Raw genomic sequence first — 7,648 nt, 5'->3', positions numbered from 1 at the left:
TGGGAGAAGGAAGGGCTGCTTATGCACAGGGAGACAGCTCAGGGCACAGGAGAGTATGGAGGGATGGTCACTGGAAAGAGGTAACTATGGGGAGGAAGAGGAGGGGAGCTGTTGCATTGTCAACTGTGGTCAATGACATGAAACAAAATATATGTGAACTGCTGTATGGAAAGTGAATTCACTCTGTAAATCTTCACCCAAATCACAATAAATAAAATAAAATTAAAAAAAAATAGATAAAGTCAATTTGATCAGAAATTAATATTGCCACTTCTGCTCTTTTTTGGTTGCCATTTGCTTGATTTATCTTTTTCTGAACTTTGATTTTTTAGTCTATTTTTGTCTTTGTTTCTAAGGTGTGTCTCTTGTAGACATCATATTAATGGATTTTGTTTTCTTATGCAGTCTGCAACTCCATCTGTTGAGTGGTGCATCTAATCCATTAACATTAAGTATAATTATTGACGAGTATGAATTGGTTGCTGTCATTTTGTTATGTGTTTTTTCATGTTGTTCCTGGTTTCTTTGTTCCATATAAATTTCTGTGCTGAGCTCATCATGTTTACAAATCATGTTTCATTTCCTTTGTTGCTATTGTTTTAGTATTGCTAAATATTTGTGCTTGTCCTTTTTTTTATTGTGATGTGAACATTTATCATTTTTCTTTGAGGTTACCCTGTGATTCATAATTTTCTCCCCGAGTTTAGAACAGTCCATTCTATCTTGCAACTCCCTTGACTTCCTCACCATTTAGAAGTTCTGTAACTGCACAGTCTTTTCCCTCTTTTTGGTTTGTAGTTGTCCTGATTTGCCAATGATATTTCTGGTTCCCAGTTTACAATCTTGTAGGCTTATTTTACTTTGGATACATCCATAGCTGTGTTCAAAGGACTCCCTTTAGTATCTCTTGTAAGGTTGGTCTGGTTTTAACCAATTCCCTTAACTTCTGCTTATCTGGAAATCTCCTAATTTCACCATTATATTCTAGGGACAATTTTGTCAGGTGTATAATTCTTGGTTGGAAATTTTTCTCTTTCAGGTTTTTATATATACCATCCCATTGCCTTCTTGCTTGTGTGGTTTCTGCTGAGAAATCAGAGCTTACTGTTATTGGTTGTCCTAGTAGGTAACTTTTCGTTTTTCCCATGCTGCTTTCAGGATACTTTCTTTGTCTTTGCTTTTGATGAGTTTGGTGATGATATGTCTTGGTGATTTTCTTTTGGGGTCTATCCTTTTAGGGTTCTTTGGACTTGCTGAATGGATATATTCTCATCTTTCATCATATCAGGGAAGTCCTCTTCCAACAAATCTTGGACAATATTCTCAGTGGTTTTATTTTTTTTTCCTGCATTGGAATTCCAATTACTCATAGGTTATTCCTGTTGATGGTATCTCACATGAACCTTAGGCTTTCTTCATTTTGTTTTTATATTTTTTTCTGATTGATCCCTTTCCATAGAAATATTCAAGTATGTCTTCAATCTCATTACTTCTGTCTTCCATAGATTTAATTCTCCTCTTTTTTCCTTTCAGTGTGTTATCTATTTCTGAAAATTTAGTATTGATCTTCTGGATTTCTATCTGTAGATTTTGAATGATTTCTGATTTTTCATTTATTTTGTCATTTTGTTCTTGTATTTTCTTCCAAAATTGTTCTAGGGTTTTGTCTGTATTTTCCTTAATTTTGTCAGTGTTTTCCTTGATCTGTCTCTCTCTCTTTTGATGATACCTAAATATAATTCTTTTTAATTCATTATCAGGGACTTTCAATGCTGCTTCTTCCTCAGGGATGTGTTCTGGGTGTGTATCCTGCTCCCTTGTTTCTACCTCTTTATCTTGCTTCTTTATGTGGACTGTGATTTCTGCTGTGAGACATTGTGACATCATTGTATTTAGATCTCTGTTTACAGTCTGGGAAGATTAGCTAAGGGTGAGGTAGGCTGTTCTTGGTGGTTGTTTATTGTTGGCCAGTTAGTGGAGAAAGAAGTGGTGGCTCTCACTCAGTAAGTGAAGCTGCAGGACATGTGGGTGTAGCTGTGTCATATGGGCACTGTTGCTGTGTCCAACTCAGTTAGACAAAAATAAAAATTGAATAACCATCAAAAAAATAAAAGCAAGTGGACAAAACACATACCATGTAATCACACAGGAACAATAACCAAGAAAAGAAAAAAGGAAAAAAAAAACCCACAATATCTGGGAAGAGGGTAGTAAGATCAAAAATGTAGAGTAGAAAAATAATGAAAAATAAATGGGAAAAATGCAAAAAGAAAAACAAGGAATGGGGTTAACCACAATAAAGAAAAAAATTGGAATCAAGAACAGGGAAGAGAGAAAAAGGTGAAAACTAGAAACTGGGAAGGGAAGAATAAAGAGTAATAATAAACAGGAAAATAATAATAATAATTTTAAAACAGACAAAAACAAACAAATTGGGAAAAAAATCTGGGCAGGGCAGGGCAGGGCACCCCAGAATCCATCTGAGCACACAGACTGGGATGGAACTCCTGCCCACCCAGAAGGTAGGTGGGAATGAGGGATGGCTGCACCTCCATTCACCAAGAGGGTGTGGGGTATAAGAGTAACAAGGGGAATATTGCACCTTTCCAGTCATTGGTGTCTGGAATGTACTTGCGGTTCCCAGCAAGTGGAGCCTGTTCTTAAGTCCCTGGAATCTGGGAGAATGTTGTCACTTTAAATACCCAAAATGGTTTAACCACTTGTAAACATTCAAAATGGCTGTGCTGTCTGGACAGGCAAAAGTCCACAGCTCAGCCCACCTTCCTCTTCTCTGCTTCCCCTCTTATTCACCAGCCACCAGTGTAGTCCTCCATGTAGTCCCTGGGTACCAGAGCTGATTTTTAGGTTAATTCTTAGGTCCTAACACCACTCGGCAATATCCAAGCTGTCTGTGCCATAAGGATCACTGCCAGACTGCAGCTCCACATGTATCCTTTTTCGGTAGTTTCCTGCAAATTCCTCTACTAGTTGGAGTTTAGTCCACTTCTATATCCTTTCCTTCAAAGCTCAGGGCTCCAGGATTATCTTCTGTATTTGTGTTAATTGGTTCCCCTTTTCTTTGTTGAAGAGGGTCTGTGCCGTCTTTTTGCCTATTCTGCCATCTTACCAGAACTCCCCCAGACTCCATTTTCCTGCTTTCATATCCATATGAGGCAATTGAAAATACTACAGCTTGGGTTAGGCACACCTTCATCTTCAAAGTGACACCTTTACCCTTCAATACTTTAAAGAGGCCTTTTGCAGCAGATTTGCCCAATGCAAATGTCTGATTTCTTGACTGCTGCTTTCATGGGTGTTGATTGTGAATTGAAATAAAACGAAATCTATTACAACTTCCATCTTTTCTCCATTTATTCATATGCTGCTTATTGATCCAGTTGTGAGGATTTTTGTTTTCTTTATGTTGGGTGTAATCCAAACTGAAGGCTGTAGTAATTGATCTTCAAAATGTGCTTCAAGTCATCTTCACTTTTAGCAAGCAAGGTTGTGTTATCTGCATGTCGCAGGTTGTTAATGAGTCTTTCTCCAATCCTGATACCACATTCTACATATACTCCAGCTTCTCAGGTTATTTTTACACCATACAGACTAAATAAGTATAATGAAAGGATACAACCCTGATGCCCACCCTTCCTGATTTTAAACCATGCAGCATCCCTTTGTTCTAGCCTCTTGGTCTATGCACAGGTTTCTCGAGCAAAATTAAGTGTTCTAGAATCCCTCTCAATATTATCCACAGTTTGTTATGATCCACACAGTTGAATGTTTTTGCATAGTCAATAAAACACAAGTTAACATTATTCTGGTATTCTTTGCTTTCAGTCAAGATCTATCTGATACCTTCAATGACATCCCTTGCTTCACATCCTCTTCTGAATCCAGCTTGCATTTCTTGCAGTTCCCTGTCAATGTACCACTGCAACCATTTTTTTTATTATCTTCAGCAAAATATTATTTGCATGTGATATTAATGATATTTGTCCATAATTTCTACATTCTGTTAAATCACCGTCTGAATGGACACAAATATCAACCTCTTCCAGTCAGTTGCCCAGATAGCTGTCTTCCAAATTACTTGGCATAGATGAATAAATGTCTACAATGAGGCATCCATTTGTTGAAAGATCTCAGTGGGTATTCTATCCATTCCTGAAACCTTGTTTTTCACCATTTAGAATAGCTTTGACTTCTTCCTTCAGTACCATTTGTTCTTGATCATATGCTACCTCCTGAAATAGCTGAACATCAACCAATTCATTTTTGTACAGTGACTCTGTGTATTCCTTCCATCTTCTTTTGATGCTTCCTGCATCATTTAATATTTTGCCCATGAAATCTTTCAATATTGCAACTCAAGACTTGGATTTTTTTCTTCAGTTTGTCAGCTTGAGAAATGCTGAGTGTGTTCTTCCTTTTTGGTTATCTAACTCCAGGTCTTTGCACATTTCATTAATAATTTTCTTTGCATTCTCGAGCTCCCTTTTGGAATATTCTGTTCAGTTCTTTTAGCTTGTCATTTCTTCCATTCACTTTAGCTAGTCTCCATTCAAAAGCAAGTTTCAGAGTCTCTTCTCACATCCATTTTGGTCTTTTCTTCCTTTCCTGTCTTTTTAATGACCTTTTGCCTTCTTCATGCATAATGTTCTTGATGTTATCCCACACTTGTGTGGTTTGTAGTCATTGGTGTTCAGTGCCTCAAATCTATTCTTCAGATGATCTCTTAATTCAAGTGGGATATAATCAAGGTCATGTTTTGGCTTTCGTGAACTTGTTTTAATTTTCTTTAGCTTCAACTTGAACTTGCATATAAGCAATTAATTGATGGTCTGTTTCACAGTCAGCTCCTGGCCTTGTTTTGGCTGAAGATATTGAGCTTGTCCGTTACCTCTTTCCATAGATATAAGTATTCTGGTTCCTGTGTATTCCAGTTGGTGAGGTCCAGGTGTACAGCCACTGTTTATGTTATTGAAAAAAAGGTATTTGCAATGAATAAGTTATTGGTCTCGCAAAATTCTATCATGCAATATCCAGAGTCATTTATATCACCAAGGCCATATTTTCCACATACCAATGATTTTTATTTGTTTCCAATTTTTTTATTCCAATATCAGTATAATCAATACATCTTGATTACAAACTTAAGGGCTCTAATACATGACATGAATACATTATCAAATATAACTAAAAACACTCAAACAGCAGAAGACAGACTAGACAACTGGGACCTCCTAAAACTCAGATACCTATATACATCAAAATATTTCACAACAAAAGTGAAAAAAGAGCTCCCGCCCAGACCAGTCGCCAATGAAGGTGCACGGAGCTGCAGCCTCTGGCTGAGAATCCCCAGGAAGCGTCCTGGCCAGGGAGGCAGCCCTTCTAGCACTGGCGGATGTGACATCCAGGAGCCTCCAACCACTGCCCATCCCCAGTGGGAGTCTCGAGCTTGCGCACGGGAGGCCCAGATCACCGGCCAGGGCAGAAGGATGTGTGAGCGCCCAGGGCCAGCAGGGCTCCTGCCCCAGCGGTGGAGATTGGGGGATGATGTCTATGATAGTTCATGATGATAGATGAAACCAAATGCCCACCCTGTTCAAATATACTCTGCAATCCTTCTGAACCACCTCTAGCCAGAAGACTCAATAAACGAAGACCTCCAGAGCAAGCACAGCCTCACATGTAGGCAGAGTAGGTGAAATACCCAGGGACGGACACTGGACCACAAATACGTTTCCTACCAGCTTGTCATTGATGAGTGAAGTTCCTAGAGTCATTTCGTTGGGTTAAGGCATTGATCTTCTGTTAAAGTTCAAATAACCCTAGAGAGATTACGACTGAGCAGCTGACGAGAGACCATACTCAGTGCTTTCTGAATGGAATTGAGATGAAGGTAGAGCAGCTGTTTCAAGAATTTGGTAACAGAAGATCTGATACTTTTCAGTCAGCTGGTGTCGCTGACTCTGAGAAATGCTCTTCTACTGTTTCTTAGGGTAAAAGTGCAGATAGATTGAATACAGTAAAATCCAGCAGTTCATCCAAAGCATCTAAAGTGGTGCCCCTGACTCCAGAACAGGCCCTGAAGCAATATAAACACCACCTCACTGCTTATGAGAAGCAGGAAATCATCAGTTATCCAGAAATTTACTTTGTGGGTCCAAATGCCAAAAAGAGACATGGAGTTATTGGTAGTCCCAATAATGGGGGGTATGATGTTGCAGATGGGGCGTATATCCATGTAGCTCACGACCACCTAGCTTATCAATACAAGCGCTAAAAATTATCAGTGAGAGTAGTTTTGGGCGGGTAGCCGGGATCTATGATCACAAACTTTGACGGTTAGTGGCCCAGAAGATGGTGCACAATGAAAAGTACTTCCATCATCAGGCAACTGAAATCCGGATTTTGGAGCATCTTAAAAAACAGGATAAAATCAGTAGCGTGAATGTTATCCGTATGCTGGAAAGTTTCACATTCCGGAACCATGTTTGCATTGCCTTTGAATTGTTGAGCATAGACCTTTGTGAGCTAATTAAAAAAAAAAAAAAATTCAGGGTTTCAGTGTCCAGTTAGCATGCAAGTTTTCCCAATCCATCCTGCAGTCCTTGGATGCTCTCCACAAAACTAAGATCATTCACTGCTACCTGAAGTGTGAAAACATTCTCCTGAAGCACCATGGACACAGTGCAATCAAGGTTAATGACTTTGGGTCCAACTGCTTTGAGTACCAGAAGCATTGCACATATATTCGGTCTCAGTTCTACAGAGCTCCAGAGATCACCTTAGGAAGCCACTACAGCATGCCCATTGACATATGGATTTTGGCTGCATTCTTGCAGAGCTTTTAACAGGGCAGCCTTTCTTCCCTGGAGAAGAAGGAGACCATTTGGCCTGTATGATGGAGCTTCTGGAAATGCCACCACCAAAACTTCTGGAGCAATCCAAACATGCCAAGTACTTTATTAATTCAAAGGGCCTCCCTCGCTATTGCTCTGTGACTACTCAGGCAGATGGGAAGGCTGTACTTGTGGGGGGCTGCTCACATCAGGGTAAAACGTGGGGTCCCCCAGTCAGCAAAGACCACGTGACAGCACTGAAATGATGTGATGATTAATTATTTATAGAGTATTTGAAAAGGTGTCTTCAGTGGGACCCCTCTGCCAGCTCAAGCATTAAGACAACCTTGAATTAGCAAGTCCGTACCCAGACCTCTCACCACAGACAAGGTGTCAGGGAAACGGGTAGTAAATTCTACAAATGTTTTCCAGGGACTGGGTTCCAAACTGCCTCCTGTTGTTAGAATAGCCAGCAAAGCTTAAAGCTAATATAATGTCAGATACCAATGGGGGTATACCTTTGTGCAGTGTATTGCCAAAACTGATTAGCTGACGGATAGCAGTGTGCTCAGAAATGCATATACATCTATTTTTAATTCCCTTGCAAACCTGCCAATGGAAGAAGGAAAAATAGAAGCCCATCAATGGATATGTTGTGTTAGACTAAACTTCTTTTTTTAAAAGGAAAAACATTTTTTTTTTTTTGCTCTCAGCATAACTTTATTTATTTATTTATTAACTTTATTTATTTATTTACTTACTTACTTATTTTTATTGTGATTTGGGTGAATATT

General features: G+C 39.2%; 1 pseudogene; it reads left to right on the top strand.

Annotated features, from left to right (window-relative positions):
- Nucleotides 1-7,407, top strand: part of LOC103203209 — a 129,716-nt pseudogene extending 122,309 nt beyond the window's left edge.
- Nucleotides 7,408-7,648: the final 241 nt, after the last annotated feature.

This window comes from Orycteropus afer, unplaced genomic scaffold (genome assembly GCF_000298275.1).
Source record: "Orycteropus afer afer isolate SDZICR_OR568_19922 unplaced genomic scaffold, OryAfe1.0 scaffold00206, whole genome shotgun sequence".
NCBI classification, from domain to species: Eukaryota; Metazoa; Chordata; class Mammalia; order Tubulidentata; family Orycteropodidae; genus Orycteropus; species Orycteropus afer.
Note: the sequence above shows the minus strand (reverse complement) of the source record. Positions and strands in the feature narration are given on the sequence as shown.